Genomic DNA, 22,688 nt, shown 5'->3' with positions numbered 1-22,688 from the left:
ACCTCCCAGTCTAGCTTATTAATGTTCAGGTAGGAGGGTCATATACTTTAACCCCTATTTATTCTTTTCTTTGTTCTTACTATTATCACTGATTCTCAATTACCTTGCTGTCTTCATTTTTGAGGAAACATTTTACACTCTGTGCAGATCAAAAGCTTATTTGAGTTGACTCCAGAAGACATTGTAATTTTCATAATAAGCCTTTTTTTTTTGGAACTGTTTTCCTGATAGTAAGTGCACTTGGGTGGGCATTCAGTATATACATTCAAGGTGTAATCACATCAACTTCCACTATTTACAAAAATCCAGAATCTTAGTCTCTCAGTATAAAGTTGTATTCTTAAGTCAGGAATGCATATATTAGTAACCTTTCAGATCCCCTGTTTTATAAAGTTCCTTCATTCTCATTTGATTGTTAATTAACTGTTCATCTTTGCTTGGAGTGTTACGGGAGTGCTGTGGTAGCAGTAATGCTCTAGAGTTGTGTCTAGAGTCTAGGCCACCGGATGACAGAGACTGTTGATGAAGACTTTCTTACTGAATGCTCTTCTTTCCTTCCTTCTTTTCCTTCAGCAAATATTTTTTTAAGTGCTTATGTAAATGTTGTTGTGTAGATTTTAAGGGTGCGTATGGGAAAATTTCTTCCCAGGGTTAAATGCATCCTGTTTATAGTGCCTGCTGGTACACTAACATCATATGCCTCTCTTAGCATACTTCTGGGATCATTCATTGTGCCAATCTAAATGTGGTTCTACTTATGTTTTATGAGGCATTCAGTGTCATTTAAAATTTTATTTTATGCACTAAGATTAAAAAATAAAAGTATGTCACAAATGCAGTTTGGATTTTCAGCTTCTTTTGAAAAGCTATCTGGCATAACTATGTACTGGGTCTATAGTCTATGTAATAAGAGCCACACTGATCCAAATAATGACTACCTTTAGATGGGGTATTTTCTTTAGGTTGCCCAAAGGCCTCATTGCTGTGTTATCTTTAATCTAGTCTTCTTCACTTATTTATACAGTTGGCCCCTAAACAACACTGCGGGTACGGGTACTGACACCCTCCACCCACTGCATTCAGTTGAAAATCTGCGTATAACTTTTGACTTGCCCAAACTTAACTACTAAAAGCCTACAGTTGACTGGAAGCCTTAGATAACTCTAACACATATTTGTATGTTAGATGTATTATATACTGTATCTTACAATAAAGTAAGCTAGAGAAAAGAAAATGTTTAAAAATAAGGAACAGAAATACATTATGATACTGTACCATTAAAAAAATCCACACAGAAGTGCATTTGTGCAGCTCAGACCTGTGTTCAAGGGTCAACAGTACTACCTTCTTAGACCCTACTGGCCTTTCAGTTTGAAATTCTTGATCTAAATAAAGGCAGTGTTATCTTGTTAAAGAGAAGGGTAATCAGTTGAAAGCACTATATATTTAAGGATTTGAAGTCAGTCCTGGCTTTGAATCACAATTCTTCCACATTATGCCACTAATGATGGTGAGATTATTTAACCTTTCTTTTAAGTGGTGTTGTTTTTATTTTGTAATAAAGATAGTAGAACTTATGTCATAATCTTTTTGAGGACTAAAAGAGACACTATGTAAAAATGCTTAGCACAGAGGACTCAGTAAATAAATGATGGTTACTTTTATTATGAGTTTATAATTTTGAATATAATCTTACTTTGATTTAGGCATCAATGTAGACAACTTTCACTGATGTATTTAATATTACATTTAATGATAACATGTTTATTCAAAGTTACAAAGACTAGCTTATTTAAATATGATGATAACTCTTTTCCTCTCTAGTAATTGGTACATTTTTACTGTGGCTGTGTATATTTATCTTTGTGTTCTTTGTTCTGTGAGAGAAAATTCCTACAAACAAGTTATATAGTGAGGGATAACTTAGGTAGGTTAGGCATTTCTAATCTACCTGTTAGGGCTCATATATGAAAAGAAATGAGGGACGCCTCTTTATTCATGTGATGGAGCATGCAACTCTTGATCTCAGGGTCATGAGTTCAAGCTCCACATTTTTGGTGTAGAGTTTACTTAAATTTTTTTTTTTAAAGAAATGACGTTTATTTAGATTTAAATTGTTTAATTCAATCAAAAAAGTATGTGGGGGGATGGGTAAAATGGGTGAAGTGGATTAAGAGATACAAACTTCCGGTTATAAAATAAGTCACAGGGATGAAAAGTACAGCATAGGGAATATAGTCAGTATTGTAATACTTTTTTCATGATGAACATTTCATAATATATATAATTATTGAATCACTGTTTTTTCTATTGAAACTACTTCAGTATATGTGAACTATACTTTAGTTAAAAATCTTAAAAAATTAAAGAGCATTGGGATTTTATTTTATTTTTTTTAAAGATTTTATTTGTTTATTCATGGAAGACACAGAGAGAGAGAGGCAGAGACACAGGCAGAGGGAGAAGCAGGCTCCCCGCAAGGAGCCTGACGTGGGACTCGATCCTGGGTCTCCAGGATCACATCTGGGCCGAAGGCGGCGCTAAACTGCTGACTGCCCAGCATTGGGATTTTAATATGTGGTCATAGAATTATAAATAAGACTGTTACTTTTATAATTCTATAATTGTCTGCATCTATATTTAGATTGGCATATTCTGCTTGAATATTATATTGCACTTGAAATAATTTTCAAAACTTGTTGACTATCTTGATATTTCAGGGAACAGGGTGTTTCCTCTGTCAGCCTGAGCAATATAAAGTTCTAGCCCCTAAACAAAACAAAACATCATTTGGTTTCTGTCAGTAACTTGTTCTGTGTCTTGAAAGTTAATTTTATATGTTAACTACCTGTTAAATGAAGTAATACTTAAGTGTTAACATATTAATATTTTGTATAGTTTATTTCTAATATTTGCATTTTTATAGACTGTTCTTTTTTTTTTAATTTATTTTTTATTGGTGTTCAATTTACTAACATACAGAATAACCCCCAGTGCCCGTCACCCATTCACTCCCACCCCCCGCCCTCCTTCCCTTCTACCACCCCTAGTTCGTTTCCCAGAGTTAGCAGTCTTTACGTTCTGTCTCCCTTTCTGATATTTCCCACACATTTCTTCTCCCTTCCCTTATATTACCTTTCACTATTATTTATATTCCCCAAAAGAATGAGAACATCTAATGTTTGTCCTTCTCCGACTGACTTACTTCACTCAGCATAATACCCTCCAGTTCCATCCACGTTGAAGCAAATGGTGGGTATTTGTCATTTCTAATAGCTGAGTAATATTCCATTGTATACATAAACCACATCTTCTTTATCCATTCATCTTTCGTTGGACACCGAGGCTCCTTCCACAGTTTGGCTATCGTGGCCATTGCTGCTATAAACATCGGGGTGCAGGTGTCCCGGCGTTTCATTGCATTTGTATCTTTGGGGTAAATCCCCAACAGTGCAATTGCTGGGTCGTAGGGCAGGTATATTTTTAACTGTTTGAGGAACCTCCACCCATTTTTCCAGAGTGGCTGCACCAGTTCACATTCCCACCAACGGTGTATGAGGGTTCCCTTTTCTCCGCATCCTCTCCAACATTTGTTGTTTCCTGCCTTGTTAATTTTCCCCATTCTCACTGGTGTGAGGTGGTATCTCATTGTGGTTTTGATTTGTATTTCCCTGATGGCAAGTGATGCAGAGCATTTTCTCATATGCATGTTGGCCATGTCTGTGTCTTCCTCTGTGAGATTTCTGTTCATGTCTTTTGCCCATTTCATGATTGGATTGTTTGTTTCTTTGGTGTTGAGTTTAAGAAGTTCTTTATAGATCTTGGAAACTAGCCCTTTATCTGATATGTCATTTGCAAATATCTTCTCCCATTCTGTAGGTTGTCTTTGAGTTTTGTTGACTGTATCCTTTGCTGTGCAAAAGCTTCTTATCTTGATGAAGTCCCAATAGTTCATTTTTGCTTTTGTGTCTTTTGCCTTCGTGGATGTATCTTGCAAGAAGTTACTATGGCCGAGTTCAAAAAGGGTGTTGCCTGTGTTCTTCTCTAGGATTTTGATGGAATCTTGTCTCACATTTAGATCTTTCATCCATTTTGAGTTTATCTTTGTGTATGGTGAAAGAGAGTGGTCTAGTTTCATTCTTCTGCATGTGGATGTCCAATTTTCCCAGCACCATTTATTGAAGACACTGTCTTTCTTCCAATGGATAGTCTTTCCTCCTTTATCGAATATTAGTTGCCCATAAAGTTCAGGGTCCACTTCTGGATTCTCTATTCTGTTCCACTGATCTATGTGTCTGTTTTTGTGCCAGTACCACACTGTCTTGATGACCACAGCTTTGTAGTACAACCTGAAATCTGGCATTGTGATGCCCCCAGATATGGTTTTCTTTTTTAAAATTCCCCTGGCTATTCGGGGTCTTTTCTGATTCCACACAAATCTTAAAATAATTTGTTCCAACTCTCTGAAGAAAGTCCATGGTATTTTGATAGGGATTGCATTAAACGTGTATATTGCCCTGGGTAACATTGACATTTTCACAATATTAATTCTGCCAATCCATGAGCATGGAATATTTTTCCATCTCTTTGTGTCTTCCTCAATTTCTTTTAGAAGTGTTCTATAGTTTTGAGGGTATAGATCCTTTACATCTTTGGTTAGGTTTATTCCTAGGTATCTTATGCTTTTGGGTGCAATTGTAAATGGGATTGACTCCTTAATTTCTCTTTCTTCAGTCTCATTGTTAGTGTATAGAAATGCCACTGACTTCTGGGCATTGATTTTGTATCCTGCCACGCTACCGAATTGCTGTATGAGTTCTAGCAGTCTTGGGGTGGAGACTTTTGGGTTTTCTATGTAGAGTATCATGTCATCAGCGAAGAGGGAGAGTTTGACTTCTTCTTTGCCAATTTGAATGCCTTTAATGTCTTTTTGTTGTCTGATTGCTGAGGCTAGGACTTCCAGTACTATGTTGAACAGCAGTGGTGAGAGTGGACATCCCTGTCTTGTTCCTGATCTTAGGGGAAAGGCTCCCAGTGCTTCCCCATTGAGAATGATATTTGCTGTGGGCTTTTCATAGATGGCATTTAAGATGTTGAGGAATGTTCCCTCTATCCCTACACTCTGAAGAGCTTTGATCAGGAATGGATGCTGTATTTTGTCAAATGCTTTCTCTGCATCCAATGAGAGGATCATATGGTTCTTGGTTTTTCTCTTGCTGATATGATGAATCACATTGATTGTTTTACGGGTGTTGAACCAGCCTTGTGTCCAGAGATAAATCCTACTTGGTCATGGTGAATAATTTTCTTAATGTACTGTTGGATCCTATTGGCCAGTATCTTGTTGAGAATTTTTGCATCCATGTTCATCAGGGATATTGGTCTGTAATTCTCCTTTTTGGTGGGGTCTTTGTCTGGTTTTGGAATTAAGGTTATGCTGGCCTCATAGAACGAATTTGGAAGTACTCCATCTCTTTCTATCTTTCCAAACAGCTTTAGGAGAATAGGTATGGTTTCTTCTTTAAACGTTTGATAAAATTCCCCTGGGAAGCCATCTGGCCCTGGACTCTTGTGTCTTGGGAGGTTTTTGATGACTGCTTCAATTTCCTCCCTGGTTATTGGCCTGTTCAGGTTTTCTATTTCTTCCTGTTCCAGTTTTGGTAGTTTGTGGCTTTCCAGGAATGCGTCCATTTCTTCTAGATTGCCTAATTTATTGGCGTATAGCTGTTCATAATATGTTTTTAAAATCGTTTTTATTTCCTTGGTGTTGGTAGTGATCTCTCCTTTCTCATTCATGATTTTATTAATTTGAGTCTTCTCTCTCTTCTTTTTAATAAGGCTGGCTAATGGTTTATCTATCTTATTAATTCTTTCAAAGAACCAACTCCTGGTTCTGTTGATCTGTTCCACAGTTCTTCTGGTCTCGATTTCATTGAGTTCTGCTCGAATCTTTATTAACTCCCTTCTTCTCTTGGGTGTAGGATCTATTTGCTGTTTTTTCTCTAGCTCCTTTATGTGTAAGGTTAGCTTTTGTATTTGAGTTCTTTCCAGTTTTTGAATGGATGCTTGTATTGCGATGTATTTCCCCCTTAGGACTGCTTTTGCTGCATCCCAAAGATTTTGAACGGTTGTATCTTCATTCTCATTAGTTTCCATGAATCTTTTTAATTCTTCCTTAATTTCCTGGTTGACCCTTTTATCTTTTAGCAGGATGGTCCTTAACCTCCCCGTGTTTGAGGTCCTTCCAAACTTCTTGTTGTGATTTAGTTCTAATTTCAAGGCATTATGGTCTGAGAATATGCAGGGGACAATCCCAATCTTTTGGTATCGGTTCAGACCCGATTTGTGACCCAATATGTGGTCTATTCTGGAGAAAGTTCTATGTGCGCTTGAGAAGAATGTGTATTCAGTTGAGTTTGGATGTAAAGTTCTGTAGATATCTGTGAAATCCATCTGGTCCAGTGTATCATTTAAAGCTCTTGTTTCTTTGGAGATGTGCTTAGAAGACCTATCGAGTATAGAAAGAGCTAGATTGAAGTCACCAAGTATAAGTGTATTATTATCTAAGTATTTCTTCACTTTGGTTAATAATTGATTTATATATTTGGCAGCTCCCACATTCGGGGCATATATATTGAGGATTGTTAAGTCCTCTTGTTGAATAGATCCTTTAAGTATCATATAGTGTCCCTCTTCATCTCTCACTACAGTCTTTGGGGTAAATTTTAGTTTATCTGATATAAGGATGGCTACCCCTGCTTTCTTTTGAGGACCATTGGAATGGTAAATGGTTCTCCAACCTTTTATTTTCAGGCTGTAGGTGTCCTTCTGTCTAAAATGAGTCTCTTGTAGACAGCAAATAGATGGGTCCTGCTTTTTTATCCAGTCTGAAACCCTGCGCCTTTTGATGGGGTCATTAAGCCCGTTCACATTCAGAGTTACTATTGAGAGATACGAGTTTAGTGTCATCATGATATCTATTCAGTCCTTGTTTTTGTGGACTGTTCCACTGAACTTCTTCTTATAGGGGAATTTTAAGAGTCCCCCTTAAAATTTCTTGCAAAGCTGGTTTGGAGGTCACATATTCTTTTAGTTGCTGCCTGTCTTGGAAGCTCTTTATCTCTTCTTCCATTTTGAGTGAGAGCCTTGCTGGATAAAGTATTCTTGGTTGCATGTTCTTCTCACTTAGGACCCTGAATATATCCTGCCAGCCCTTTCTGGCCTGCCAGGTCTCTGTGGAGAGGTCTGCTGTTACCCTAATACTCCTCCCCATAAAAGTCAGGGATTTCTTGTCTCTTGCTGCTTTAAGGATCTTCTCTTTATCTTTGGAATTTGCAAGCTTCACTATTAAATGTCGACGTGTTGAACGGTTTTTATTGATTTTAGGGGGGGATCTCTCTATTTCCTGGATCTGAATGCCTGTTTCCCTTCCCAGATTAGGAAAGTTTTCAGCTAGAATTTGTTCAAATACATATTCTGGCCCTCTGTCCCTTTCGGCGCCCTCGGGAACCCCAATTAAACGTAGGTTTTTCTTCCTCAGGCTGTCGTTTATTTCCCTTAATCTATCCTCATGCTCTTTTAATTGTTTGTCTCTTTTTTCCTCAGTTTCCCTCTTTGCTATCAACTTGTCTTCTATGTCACTCACTCGTTCTTCCACCTCGTTAACCCTCGTCGTTAGGACTTCTAGTTTGGATTGCATCTCATTCAATTGATTTTTAATTTCTGCCTGATTAGCTCTAAATTCTGCAGTCATGAAGTCTCTTGAGTCCTTTATACTTTTTTCTAGAGCCACCAGTAGCTTCTGAATTGGCTATATTCAATAGTGCTTCTGAATTGGCTTTCTGACATTGAATTGTAATCCAGATTTTGTAACTCTGTGGGAGAGAGGACTGTTTCTGATTCTTTCTTTTGAGGTGAGGTTTTCCTTCTAGTCATTTTGCTCAGTGCAGAGTGGCCAAAAGCAAGTTGTATTGGGAAAAAGAGAAAAAGAGAGGAGAGAAAGAAGGAAAGAAAAGAGAAAGAGAAAAAAAAGGGAAGAAAAAAAGGGAAGAAAAAGAAAGAGAAAAAAAAAAGAAAAAGAGAAAGAAAAAGAAAGGAGAAAAAAAAGGGGGTGGGGGAAGGAAACAAATCAAAAAGCAAAACAAAACAAAAGAAAAAAAAAAAAAAAAAGGACCACCGGGGAGTATCTTCTGATTCTGTATACTTTAAGTCCCTTGGCTTCTCCTGGAAGTTGTCAGTCTAGCTGGTGTTCTGGGGGTGGGGCCTGTTGTGCTGATTTTCAGGTGTTAGCAGTTGGGGGAGCTGCTGTGCCCCTGCCTGGTGCAGGGCTCAGTGGGGGTCGTTTACCCCGTGAGGCCGCAGGAGGAACAGCCCCAGTGGCGGGGCCAGCTCTGGAAACCTGGATTCACCTCCGGCAGGAACTCCGGAGCTCTCCGTCTGCAGGGCCTGGAGGCTCCGGGGCGGGGCCGCTGATCTGCTCAGCTCGGGGCAGGAGCTTCCTTGCTGTCCTGGGCCCTCCGGGCCTCTGCCTGTCCCGGGGGGAGGCGGGATCCTGGGCTGTGTCCCGGCGCCCTGTGCTCCGGAGCTTGCGCTGTTGGATTCGCGCTCCCGTCCCGCAGCCCCCTCCGCGGAGCTGCCGCCCGAGCCCCCCCGAAGCTGCTCCTGGAACCGCGCAGCCCCCTCCGCACGGAGCCTCTTCCTCTGCCCGAGCCCCTCCGAGCTGCTCCCAGGGCCGCGCAGCCCCCTCCGCGGAGCTGCCGCCCGAGCCCCCCCGAGCTGCTCCGGGTCCCGCCGGGTCCCGCGGTGCGCGCTGCAGCCCTTAGGGAGCTCGGCGCACTCTCCTGGGCGCGCAGTTGCTCTGTTACTGTCCCGGGGAGCCGGAAGGCACCCCCCGCCCTCCTGGGTCCTGCTCCAACTCCCCGCGAGCCCCTTTCCGCCCGGGAAGGTCGGTGCAGCTCCTGCTCCTCCTGGACGGGGCTCTCCTGTCCTGGGGACACTCGCCCCGGCCTCAGCCCGGCTCCTCGCAGGGCCCCTCCCCCTTGGAGGCTTTTGTTTCTTTATTTCTTTTTCCCCCGTCTTCCTACCTTGATAGAAGCGCGAACTCTTCTCACTGTAGCGTTCCAGCTGGTCTCTCTTTAAATCTCAGGCCGAATTGATAGATTTTCAGGATAATTTGAAGGTTTTCTAGGTAATTTGGTGGAGACAGGTGATTTGGGGACCCTACTCTTCCGCCATCTTGCTCCTCCCCTCCCCTGCATTTTTATAGACTGTTCTAAGAGTTCATAACTTAGACAATATTTTTTTTTCTATACTCAAAACATCTCTCAAATCCTTTTTATATAGTAGTTTTGCCCAAGTGATTTTTTTTTTTTTTTAATGAGCTCATTATAGATCTGGACTGTGTCTAAAAAGAGAGAGCTTTCTGTTGTGATTTGTTGGCTGTTGCAGCAAATTAGGCATCTGTTTTGTCATGTGAAAAATGGTATTATAATAACTTCCTCTGACATTCATTTCAAGGTTTGCAACTGTATAGGTATACCTTGTTCACATTGTTCTTTTCAGTGCTGTTTGCTTGTAGCACTGAATTAATTAGTTATTGAGGAATATTTTTATATTAAACATATGTAACATTTTGTGAACTTTTATACTGAATAATACAGAAAATACCCTCCTCTCCTTTTTTTAGTTGGGTAGTACTTAGATTGAACACTTATTTAGAGGAGTGTGTATTAATCTCCTTACACTAATGCTCCTTTTGTGGTGGAGAGATACTAAAATCTGATTTTACCTTATTATTTGTTAGCATAATCAACATTTGATGCTGATCTGATTCAAGAAAAAATAATTTCAAAAACATGGTAACAGGTGGCAGGAAATTTTAATGCATATAAAGTACGTTATTTTTATAATAATGCCTTTTGTTTCTTTTAGTTTATGTATTTTATTGAGCTTTACTGAAAAATCCATTGCACAGTAGATGCTACTTTTGGTGTTTATACAATTAAATTCCATTAATTTACCTTTGCATTTCTTTAAAGAATAATTATTCATTTATCCAAGGTGTCTTAGAGATTTTTTTTTTGAGATTTTTAATAATATATAAGATGTCTTTAAAATACTCATGACCGTGTAGTTAATAATAACATGGTCCCAAAACTTCTGAGACTTATTTTTGAAAGAAACATAGACACTGTTGGCAGTAATCTAGAAACTTTTGTATAATTTTTAATAACAATGTTAATGTCACATTTTTCAGTGTTTTAATATTGATCACTGTAAGAACAGAAGAAAATAGAAACTAGCTTGGAAATATAATATTTTGTTAACAGCATGATGAAAGTTAATACTGTCAGATTTCAGTTGGATTATAATTCCATTGTGTAATGCTATAGCTATTTATGACCCAGATGTGCACAAAAGCAAAGTTTTTAAAAAAACCTCTCTTGGACATAGTACAGTATAGTGTTTTATTCCCATTTCTGTTTACCTTCATCAGTACAATTTCAATTCATTGAACATATTTCATCATTTTTAAATTCTAACTCCTTCTCAAGTATGTTTTTAGACTAGCCACCATTGTTAGTTAACACAGACATGACTTTATTTTGTTATATATTTCTCTTCATTATTTTGAGGAAAAAAGTTAATATTACCTTAATTCATGACTAAATGATTTGAATCAGTTTGTTCATATGAAAAAGACCTAGTATATTTAATAACATTCTATGGTTGGATGTTTAAATATTTCCTTGATAGGTATTTTTCTGTTGGTTGTTGGCTGAGCTTTAGTTTGCTGTATCAATTTCCGGGTCTTCATAAACTGATTCAAATCCTTGAGGAATTTCAATCTTTTATATAAACCCTACATTCAAATTTTATTTTCTATGTTGTCTTAATTATATTTGTCTTAATACTCATTGCATTTCTAGTTAGTTCATCCCCTTCCCTTCCTTCTCCCCAACCTGCCAAACCTCATTTGATCTTTAATTCTAAGTTTTGGTTTCTTTTCCAGGTCTTTTTCTTGATGGATGTTTCTTTTAGTGTTGTTCTTCTTGTCTTTCCTGCTTCTCATGTTCCTCTGTGAGTGACTGTTCTGCGTTTATTTTAAGTATCTGTTTTTAAACTCTTCTGGTCTGGACAAGCCTTAGTATTTAGAAACTAAGTTCTTATTTGAAATTTCAGAATGTTGCTTTGCTGTGAATAAATTGAAGAAATTCATTTGAAATGCTAAGGAATTAAAGCTTTATTAAGATTTTTATTTTTTACTTCATTGGAGATAAAAGGCATACCATAGGCATCAGATAATTATCTCACTATTGAAGTTGTCATATTTTATGTTGTCACTGAAAAAGTTTGTTCTTTACATTTAGATTTTTACATAAAAGAACAAACAGTTGTTTTGAAATCAAGTCAATTTAATATTTTACAAATTTTTAAGTCAGAAATAATCTGATATGATTTAGAAACAGTGAATTCTGGACACTATCCATTTAATGATTGACCATCTTAAATTTGGTAGCTGCTTCAGTCTTTCAGTGTCTTGTTGTCATTTCTGTCTTATATACATTGCTATAAACATTCTGAATTGAATTCCTTATATATTTTAATATATCAAATTTGAGAACTAAAACAGTTCTTTGACCTTTCAGAAGAATTTGAACTTCTGTTATATGGAAGGCTTTTAGTTGTCTTAGTAAAGAAAATTCAGCTTCTGATATGTTTAAAATATAATTTTATCTTAAATATTTAAGTGTCCTTAGGAATCATTGAGTTTTAAAAAGAACTACATTGTGATAACCAACCATTCTGATAGTAAATTTGTGGCTACACCATAATTTGTCAAGAACTTTCGTACATTGTCACATTTTTTTCCCCTACAAAAGTTACTTTAATAGGAAAAATAAACAGTAAAAGCTTAACTTAGTTAATTAAATTTATTTTGGTAACATTTTTTTCTTTATCTCTATTATATGTAATGGATGTAATTACTATTTTCCAATAAATTGGTAGATAACCAAATTTTGGGAGACCTGTGTTTACACATTTATTTCTAAACATTCGGAGTCATTATTAGTATTTTTGAAAGTTTGTATGATATATTTTTTAAAACTTTATAAATATCAACATAAAGGTCAGAGTATAGTAGATTTTGCCAAAATATGCATCATTATGGGATACTGGTGGGATTACATTTGTATTTTACACTGGAACCCTCCTTGGATTACTGAAGGACCAGTCCATAATCATATAGTCTGGTTCTAATTCACTTAAGAATTTTCACCAACATTTTTGTTATATAACAGATCTGCGGATGATGAACAGTGATACAGAACGTTATATACCCTGGGGATGATTAGTTGCATGGGTCCCAGGTTGCCTAATAGGTTGGCATTTCCTTATTAATTTGCTAGGGAAAGGCTAAAAAAACCTAGGTAGTAATACCATGAGAGATTTATTATTCAAGCTTATAAGAGGAGCATTCGAAATGCTAAATGCTGATTTATTAATTTACACTGTAATTGCCAAGAACACTGGATATTCAACTCCCTATATCTGGCATATCCATGTTCTTTCTGTAAAGAAGCTCATGGGAGATCATATGCCCAGTGACATATTAACTTATATCCTTCAAACATTTAATGGTATTAGAGTAAGAGAGGTTGATATTTGCATCTCTTCAATAAAGACAGACAGACCTCTTGCAAGGCCAGGAAACATTTTTCCTTGGTCACTGCTTAGAGGGGCTTTGTCATCATTTGCCATTGTAACTTACCTTCTTAAAGAAGTGTCTATTTCCAAGTCCATATGATGTATTTCTTTAGATGTATAGATTACGGATTCAGGTTTTAGGACTAACATCTCATTCGGTTCTATTTGATTTATTAAAAAATGTTGATTAGGGGCTAGGTCTTTTGAATTGAAAGTTCATGATGTCGATATCCAAAGGTTCTGATTTGTCAATAGAGAAAGTAGGCAACAGTAGATGGCCTGGCTAGAAGTCTGAACTGTAGATCTAAGATTAGTCCTATTTAGTTTTGTTGATTTGGAAGGGGACACAGGAGCAAGGATTTCCTACAGGATTCTGAAAATCATTTATTTTTATCTTTCACTTAAGCTCAGAGGCATAAATTAATGAAGTTACTTAAATCCCACTCTACTGATTAATTCCATAATTTCAGTGCTACAAAGACATTATAATTTAAGGGGTTTCTTGGCATTGTATAAAAGTATTTAGGATTTAGAATACAGTCAGAACAAAAACAAATATAATTTAAGTACAAATGGAGAAGTACTAATATGAGTACTGTTGTAGAAGACTGTATAAAAAGATACGTAATCATGCTGTCTTAGGATAAATCTTTTATCCAGCTTAATGCTTCTTTGGCATATTTATTTGAAAGATGTGCATATATACATAATATAATGCTAAGTAGTAAGGATTTTTAAAATAAGGATAACTGATCCTATAGAAAATTTTCCTGAGTTTAGTTCACAATTTACTTAGTTGATTATACTACTTATATAAAATTCAGTTAGACAAATTACTAGAACTATTTTCAGAAATAGAAGGGGAAGGTATTTTTCTCTTACATAAATGAGTACTCCCCCGTATGGCCCAACCCCCAATAAATGTATAAATAATTCTGATATTCTGATAAAACTGTGCTTGACATCTTCATTGATACATGTAAATTAAGTGTGGTAACATTTGTATTTGGTCTGCAATGAAAGACTGCTATTTTTATTGAGACTTTTATTTCTCTATGCTGACTTGATTTTTGGTGCTTACATATAAAAAAAATAAGCCATCTTTTACTACAGTATGAGTTTTACATTTAAGCTCTGTTTTGCCTTGTAATTTTAGGTTGACTTCACTAAACAATTATCAAGTCTGTAGGGAAAGCTAATTTCCAAAACCACAGTGTTTGTTATCTATCTATCTTAGAAACTTGACTGTGAAATTGTTTTTAATGAGTGCAAAGAAATGTAGAGTTGGGTATGAACAAAAGTAATTAATGTAAAGGAATTTGTATGGTTAAGAGCGTTTTCATTATTGCCTTATTTTCTAGTTTGTAATGATTTAAAAGGTTTAAATTTAATGATTGAAATCGGGAGCTGACAGACTTTTTTATAAAGGACTAGATAGTGTATATTTTAGACTTAATGTAAAGGAATTTGTATGGTTTAAGAGCGTTTTCATTATTGCCTTATTTTCTAGTTTGCAATGATTTAAAAGGTTTAAATTTAATTGAAATCGGGAGCTGACAGACTTTTTTTTTATAAAGGACTAGATAGTGTATATTTTAGACTTGTAGGCTAATAGGCAAAATCATGGATTTTCGGTAGGTACTTACAGAACAGGAGTAAAATCTGCACAAATTTTCAATGACAATTATAATAATAAATGAATAAAATTTTGGGTAATAATGACCTGCTAGAGAGAAGTATTAGAATTTCTTTTGGTGGCAAGATAACGTTTTGTGGTTCAAAGTTAGTTTCTGTATCACCAAAATTGATTGTAAATGTTCTGTAAATCTATTAAAGTTGGTCTGTAATGAAATTTTATGTATTTTGTCTCTGAAAAAGTATCTTTTCTCACAGACAGTGGCAGATGCTTATATCAGTCCATGAGTACATGTGATATCGACTGGGCATATTTGTCACTTGGAAGGTGTTTCTAGAATTTTGTTTCTAGAATTTTCTAGATTTTTAAAAATATTTGCCTTTTTATCACATTATTACATTTCGGATTTATTACTGTCAAGTGAAGATTAGGTAGAAGTTCCAAACCTGCAGTTAAATGTTGCTGTTATGGACAAATGTGGGACACACAGTGGTGTCTTTTGCATTCATTCGACCAGTATTTATTCCATGCCTCCCATATGCTAGGTTGTGGTATAGGTTCTGGGGATGCAGTGCAGTGGTAAATAGAGGAGGGACAAACAAAATATCAGTGATCTATGCTTTTTAGAAAATTAAAATGGATGAAATGATATAACTGCATTCTTGCTGTGTGCCAGTCAGCATTGCTAAATCATGAGAGGTATTTGGCTCAAGTACATAACTACTGTTGTGGCGTAAAGGCAGTCATAGACTTATTTAACAAGTGGTTTGTTCCAATAAATGTAAAACTTCCTTTGTGGATACTGAAATTGGAATTTCATGATTTTTACATGTTAAGAAATAGTAATTACTATCATTTTGATTTTTTTTCTCCACCTTAAAAATGTAAAATCCAGTTATGGTTCACGGGACACACAAAAATAGGCAGGGATCTGGATTTGGTCTGTAGCTGTAGGTTGCTCGATTTAGGCTTAATTTTGTTTTTCTTTTGCTCATAACAACTAATTGATTGTCTCGCTCTGGAGGCCAGAAGTCTGAAATCAAGGTGTCAGCAGGGCCATGTTTCCTCTGAACCTTGTAGGAGAATCCTTCCTTAAGTTAAATTTTTATGAACTGATGTAGAAGGTAGTAATTTTTTATAATGAATCAAGCAGTCAATACTTGAGTTGAATTTTATGACCTTAAAAATTGATATTTAAGTGAATTTTAGGAAGTATGCTACTTACACATCTAGCATAGTCATTAAGTAGGCACATTAACTTTTAACATTAAATGTATAAGAGTGGAGGCATTTACGTAATGGCTATTTCCGGTGTACTGTAGTTTAAAACTATTATTTCTATTTGTCTTAGGAAATGCAAGAATATTAAATGAAAATTGCTAATGATGGACTCGGGTTTTAGACTAACAGCATTGAGAAACGTGTAAGATATATTTCCTTGTACTGAAGAATTAAAATTTTATCAATCTTTATAATGAGGATTATAAATCCTTCATAATGAGGATTTTTTTATTGCTTAAAGCCAAATAAAAATGAATTTTTGTGTTTTTTTTTTAAACATCTCATAATGGAAAAAAATGTGTCAAGTTTTGTTAAGACGTTCTCCTGATGTATGAGAATGTGATATTTGGGGAACAAAGCTATAAGTATAAGGCCTTTTGATCTGTCAGCTAGACTGCGAAAACACTTCTGTAGAAACAGAGGAGCAATTGAGGAGTCTGTTGAGGAGTGGGAAAAGCACGACAAAATATTAGGCATGGACAAAAAGAGGGTATTAGCAAGTCTACCTTCCTGCAGATTTCCAGAGCCTCCTTAAGTGTTCCTAACTTAAATAGACTAAGCTGGAGAGATGTATGCAGCCTGTTCCAGTTACACAAGTGGAAAGAGTTCCTTTTCAGTTAGTCATTAATTAACATCCTGGGAACCGTCTAATTGGTCCAGTTGTCTAACTCCAACATTCCCTTGTCCATACAGATTTTTTGCTTTCCAGCGGTCATAAAGATTCCAGTGATCTGGCACTGCATTGTTTGGTACATTACATTAGTAAAGAAGCACAGATTACCTAGCTACTCTCCTCCTCCTCCTCCCCTGTCCTTTCAGATGTCAGGTTTTTCTAAGTATGAAGCCTAAACTTAATCAATACTTGTTAGTTTAAGGCTGTAACGTATTTTTTCTTAAACCATCACTATTTCTAATGCTAGTTTCTAATATGCTAGTTAGATCAAAGACTAATTTTCTAGGCCCAGGCAGCTGATAATAATGGGAAATTGTTTTTTTTTTTTCTTTGAAATGATAGCTATTAGACAAAGGAGTAAATACTTATAAATATGAATAATGCCAAAGCAGTTTTTAATAATGCTGCTGTCTTCCCTGAATATCATGGGGGAAAATCCTAGTTAGCTTGTAGTACCCTCATCATATCAGATGACCTAGTCCAGGATATCATCAGGCTGGAGAAAGGGGCATCTTTCTTAATTTGTCCTTCCAAAGACAGTGCTTCTTTGTAAATTTTTTTTTTCCTTCTGGGGACTTCTTTTTGCAAAGCAATTGGTGAAACCTTCCCCCCCCTTAATTATGAAAAATTATAAACATAAATATAATTAGAGAAAATAGCCTATGGTTTTCTCTCTGTCCATCACACAGATTTCTATAATTATTTTTAAACCATTCTTCATCTGTTCCGTATCTCCTTTTTTCCCTTAAGTATTATAAAGCAAAATCTAGACATTGTTCCTACATACTTTGCACTTCTAAAAAAATACTGTTTACTTTGCTGTAGAGACATTATTGTGCATTGCCAAAAAATAATTTATCCTCTTATAACCATTTCATTTTCCATTTTCTTTGATTTTCTTGAAAAATGATTTTTGTAGTTCATTCGTTGGAAATAGGATCCAAACAAGCACCAAAAGTTCTATTTAGTTGTTAGGAATTGTGAGTTGTTGGGGTTCCCCCTACCCCCGGACATTAGAGGTCATTGTCTTTTATGCATGGACTCATTTGGTAGACTAGTGAATAGTAGGAGTTCTCTCTGTGAATAATATTTTTAACGTATAAAATAAAATACATAAGATAAAGAAGACTGGTTGTACTGAAAGAAGATAATCAAGAGACTTTAAAAATACAAATTTATGGCATGGTAATTTGTGCTTCTCTAATGGATTATATAATAAAATCTAGTGATAAAATCTAATAAATGCCAGAGTTTTAAAGTGTGAGCATACATAATATTTCAAGATATCTGTAACAGGTGTAATGTGATAGCAAAGCATGAGATTTCTTTTGGTGATAAAGTCATGCCCGTGTTAATAGTACTGTGGTTTAAGGAAATGTTAATTTCTTTTAGACGTTGGTAAAAATAAAATTGCAATTTTATTTTTTCCCCCATCCAGATAAGGATCCACACTCCCCTACTCTATAAAAGGTTTTAAGGTCCTGGCTACAATTCTGTTTTACTGTTTATTTTCTGTTTTTCTGCAAACTTGGCGAATTTTTCTCAACCTCCTGGCTTTTGTGTTTGCAGTTCTTTTTTCCTTAATCATTCTTTTGCTCTTAATAAGATTGGCTACTCATAATTCACATCTTAGTTCACTGGTCACGTTCTCAGGAAGGCTTCCAGGTTTTTTCCTAATAATCTTGTTTTGTTTATTTTGATGACTTTCTTTGAATATGAGGATCTGAAGGTAGGAACCATATCTTTCTTGCTTTCTAGTAGTTCTTGCTCTTTCTGGCTCTATCCCTAATTCTGAGAACAGAGTACCTGACACAGAGATGTTGTTTGAAAAGTCTTTATTAAATTAATGAATGTTTTCTAAGCTCATACTATACACTGTATTTTTAGTAACTTTCCATTCTTATGCAGAGTAGTAGTTAAAAATTATTATTGTCATTGATGCTTTAGAAATATATTGACCCTCAGTTCTACTTCACAGTTCTCTTATATATTTCTTTTTTTTTCTTATAGATTTCTTGATTACCCTTTACTATGTCTTCCTATGTTAATCAGGATCTCATACAGTGTTTTTTCTCTCTATAAACATGGCATCATTATCTCCTCAGTGCTCAGACCAGGATTTTAGGCAGCATCCTTGCCACCTTTTTCCCTCTTCCTCACTCCCAATTTCTAGACATCATGAAGGCCTGTTGACTTACTTCCCAGCATCTCTGAAATTTTTTATCTCATGTCACTATCATACTTCTGCTCCAAACTATTTTTATATCTTTCCAGGACTATGCAGTAGTCTCATAATGGCTCTTCTCTTATCACTCATATGTCTCTTCAATATGTTCTTCATATGTGGACACACATTCAAGGTAGCATTACTATGTCAGGGCAAAAGAACGTTTTGGAATATCCAAAGTCTCAGAGAGTACACGTACTTACTCAGGTATCCTGAGGATAATTTATGACAGAAGAATGCAAACCAGTGCAAATCAGGTGAGATCCAAGAGCTGCAGAGAACTTCACGTTGTAGCCAAAACAGTGAACAGTATGTTAACGTTCGAAAACAGATAACATACAGGTCATTAGACATGAACTAGCCTCAGCTTTTCTTTTTTCCCAAATATTGCTGTGTTTGCAATGGATTTCCTTTATTGTAAGGATGCAACCATAATTTTTAATATGTGCTACAAGTCTTCTTGTGGTTTTACCTGTCCCCCCCTTGCACCGCCCCCTTTTTAAGCATCAGCTCTAATCAATCTTTGTCTTTATTTTTGTGTCTTTGTTTTTTCCCTCCTTAGGGATTGATTTGGTATTCAAAAGATTTCCTTTCAAATAAGATAGAAATGCTTTAAGCCAAAAAAGGGGGGTTTTATTGAGTCAGATTTCAACTCACTTTCTAGTCTAGGATTTTTTGTTGTTGTTTATTGCCTTTAAAATTAATCTTGAGGAAGAAGGAGGTAATTTCAGAATAAAGTGGAAGGCACAATGGAAGGCACAAATGGAATCAGAAGATTAGGCAGAAAGATTATTAGCAAGGAAGAGACCCATTTATGGATCTTGTAGCTGGCCAAGGATTTGGGGGATTTTGGTCTTACCTTAAGAACATTGGGAAGCCTTTGAAGCACTGGAATGATGTGAATAACTTCTAGGGTTTGTTTTGTTTTTAAAGATTTTATTTATTCATGAGAGAGACAGAGAGGCAGAGACATAGGCAGAGGGAAAAGTAGGCTCCCTGAGGAGCTTGATATGGGACTCGATCCCAGGACCCTGGGATCATGACCTGAGCCAAAGGCAGACACTCAACCACTCAGCCACCCAGGTGCCCCTACTGTTTTGTTTTTAAAGTTCCATTCTGGCTGTAGTATGGGAAACATAGCATGAATACAAGGAAACCAATTGTGAAGGTATTGCAGGGCCAAGTGAGAGATACTCATTTTAAGTACCAGAGGAGTAAGATGAAGAAAAGTAGATGGATTCCATTAGGAATCTAGGTTTTGAGGTTAGATAGATATGGTGATAACAGAAGGAAGTGGCAAGAATGACACGGTATGCTTCATGTGGCCACTGACTGGGGATAGCCTTTCACTGAGACATGAAATGATGAAAAGGTATTAAGTTACATTTAGAGAGGAGAGAAGATAACTTCAGTTTAAACATACTGTTAAATGTGGGTGTACTTATAGACACTTAGATATATAAATAGTTTAAATTTGGAATTACTACTTACGAAGTTTGATTTAAAAATTCATTTTATTTTTGTAAAAATTAGTTTTGCTCAGATACCAGTTTTTTTTCTCTTCAGTGTAGAGGAGTCATTTATTCTCTTCTCTCTCTTAAATAAACCTACCAGGATGTAGCTGTTTTTTGTTTTTGTTTGTTTTTTACCTTGTCAAGAGACAGATCTTTGATAAAGGAATGCAATTTTAATTTTTTTTTATTTTTTATTTTTTTATTTATGATAGTCACAGAGAGAGAGAGAGAGAGAGAGAGAGAGGCAGAGACACAGGCAGAGGGAGAAGCAGGCTCCATGCACCGGGAGCCTGACGTGGGATTCGATCCCGGGTCTCCAGGATCGCGCCCTGGGCCAAAGACAGGCGCTAAACCGCTGCGCCACCCAGGGATCCCAGGAATGCAATTTTAAATAGCATCTGTGAAATGGGATAGTCCTGTCCTCCCTCGTCATTAGTTTGTGAACTCAGACAGCATTTTACAGTGTATCAGGTTCAGGCAGTCAGTTTTTGTTATTTTCCAGATGTATTGGCTCGCTCTCATCGTGCTATAATTTTAGGAAACCATGTCCTAAAAGCCCTTAGTAATAAGGTATTTATAGCAACATAGTCTCAGTTATATTGTTATATGCAGAAAACTACTTTGTTGCTCTTTTGAGGCTTGATCATGGATATGGATGATGAACAGGTATAAACAATTCACTTGTTTTCTTTTTTAAAAGATTTATTAATTTTAGGGAGGCAGCGGGAGAGAGAATACTAAAGCAGAGTCCCTGCTGAGTGCAATGCAGGGCTCAGTCCCAGGACCCTGATATCATAACCTGAGCTGAAATCAAGAGTCACACATTTAACTGACAGCCATCCAGCCACCCCTTAGCCTGTTTTCTTTAACAGAGAAGTTGTTCTGGGATCCCTTTGCATTCCTGATTTGTTCAGGTGGCAGAACCCACAGAGGGCATGGTCTTACAGAGAGCATTATGGAATCATCATAGGAGCTAGGAGCTACTTCAGAATTTGTTAGTGGTAGGATTGCTGTCAGGATTCTTTGTTACAAGCAAAAATTGAGTCATACTGAAGCAAAGAAAAAAGTATTGGAAAATTATGGGCAAGCTTATAAAATCAGAGAACCAAGTGATAGAAGGGATAGGAACCATAGCAGCTCTGTGTATCTGAGTAGCAAGAGTTAATGAATAATTCCTTCAGGGTACTGAAGTTCCAGTGAGTTAGCTCCAGTCATTTTTTCTGTGTGCATATGCATGCCTGAGTGTGTGTCTGTATGTTTGTTTCCCTTAGGACTCAAATTACTAGAAGAGAGGGTCTTTGATAGCTTGACCAGTGCAAGGCAGGCTACCTTGATTGAAAGTCTTCCTAAACTTTCTAAATTGAGGGTCGAAGTAGGTTTCCAGAGGAAATTTACCGCAGAATTTTTTAAAGATCATGATTTTTTTTTTTTTTTAAAGGAGTATACCATCTTCGGTGGATGGAACTCCAGTTTTCTAAAGGAGTAGAGTTTAAGAATAACTATATATGGTAGCACTCAAATTTGATAATTCTGTTATAACCTTTTTCTTTTTAATGCTTAATAAGCAGCTCCTCTTTAGTCTATGTTCTGTGTTTTTACATCCATCCTAAGCCAGAGCTTTTGCAGGCTTGATTTTTAAAGATGGTTTTCTACTTTCCCCTTGTAGAGGCATAATGGTTATCCAGATCTGAATCTCTTGTTTTTCTTTTCTAATGTTCAGGATTACCCATAATTCTCGCTCATCCTTTTATCTACCCTCCTCCTACCAAATGTGTATGCATGCGCTTGTGTGTCTGTGTGGAAAACCAATCAACCCTTTTTATGGTGATATCCTTGAGAATAAATAATAATTGATAGGCGAGTAAGGGATTCTTACTGGTTTTTGTATGCATTCCCAATAAGGTTGATGATGATTAAGGATCATATCATTTCTTTCTCTGTAAACTAATATTTTTTCCCATTTTTCTATCAGAATGTTGGTCTCTCTTTTTTGATCTCTGTATCTTTTCAATATATTGGGGTTATTAAACTTTTAAAGGTTACAGCTATCTTTTCTCAGATTGTTGTCTTCTGTATTTGCTGATGTTTTTATTGCCATGAAAGGATTTCTTTCAAAATCTTTTGTAATCACACTTATAAATCTCTTACCACTTCAAGATTTTGTTATATTTAGAAACGTTGAATGTTGAACTTTTTTCCCAAGTTACAAAGGAATTCACTTTTTCCCCCTATAGAACTAATTTGTTTCATTATTTACATTTAGATCTTTGATCTGATTGGAAATTATTTTAATATATGTTTGAAGAACAGATTAATTCTTTTTTCTTATGACTGTCTAGTACCCAGGTATCATTTATTAAAGATGGACCATATCTTACAGGTTATCGTCATAGTGTCTATACCTGGCAGATTGTAGGCTCTCAAAAAATGTTTAAATAATTGAGAAAAGTATCCCAGAGGTCTTCTAGTCTGGTTATTTTATTTAAAATTTTTATTTTCATGTATAATTCTAGAATGTTCTTTAAAAATGTTTAAAATTTATTAGAGTAGCTTTAGTGAACATGTGCTAATGCAAGATATAGTATAAACTTTGATATGATGCTCATTAGCATGTTAATGACTTCATTTTTCATTAATTTTAAACCTGGA

General features: G+C 36.1%; 1 protein-coding gene across 1 annotated transcript in view; it reads left to right on the top strand.

The window, feature by feature from the left end:
- CDC73 (cell division cycle 73) overlaps positions 1–22,688 on the top strand; it is a 112,116-nt gene that overhangs the window by 34,139 nt on the left and 55,289 nt on the right. The gene's annotated exons all lie outside the window — the stretch shown is intronic.

The sequence above is a fragment of the Canis lupus genome, chromosome 38 (genome assembly GCF_011100685.1).
Source record: "Canis lupus familiaris isolate Mischka breed German Shepherd chromosome 38, alternate assembly UU_Cfam_GSD_1.0, whole genome shotgun sequence".
NCBI lineage: Eukaryota > Metazoa > Chordata > Mammalia > Carnivora > Canidae > Canis > Canis lupus.
This window is presented reverse-complemented; position numbering and strand designations above follow the sequence as displayed.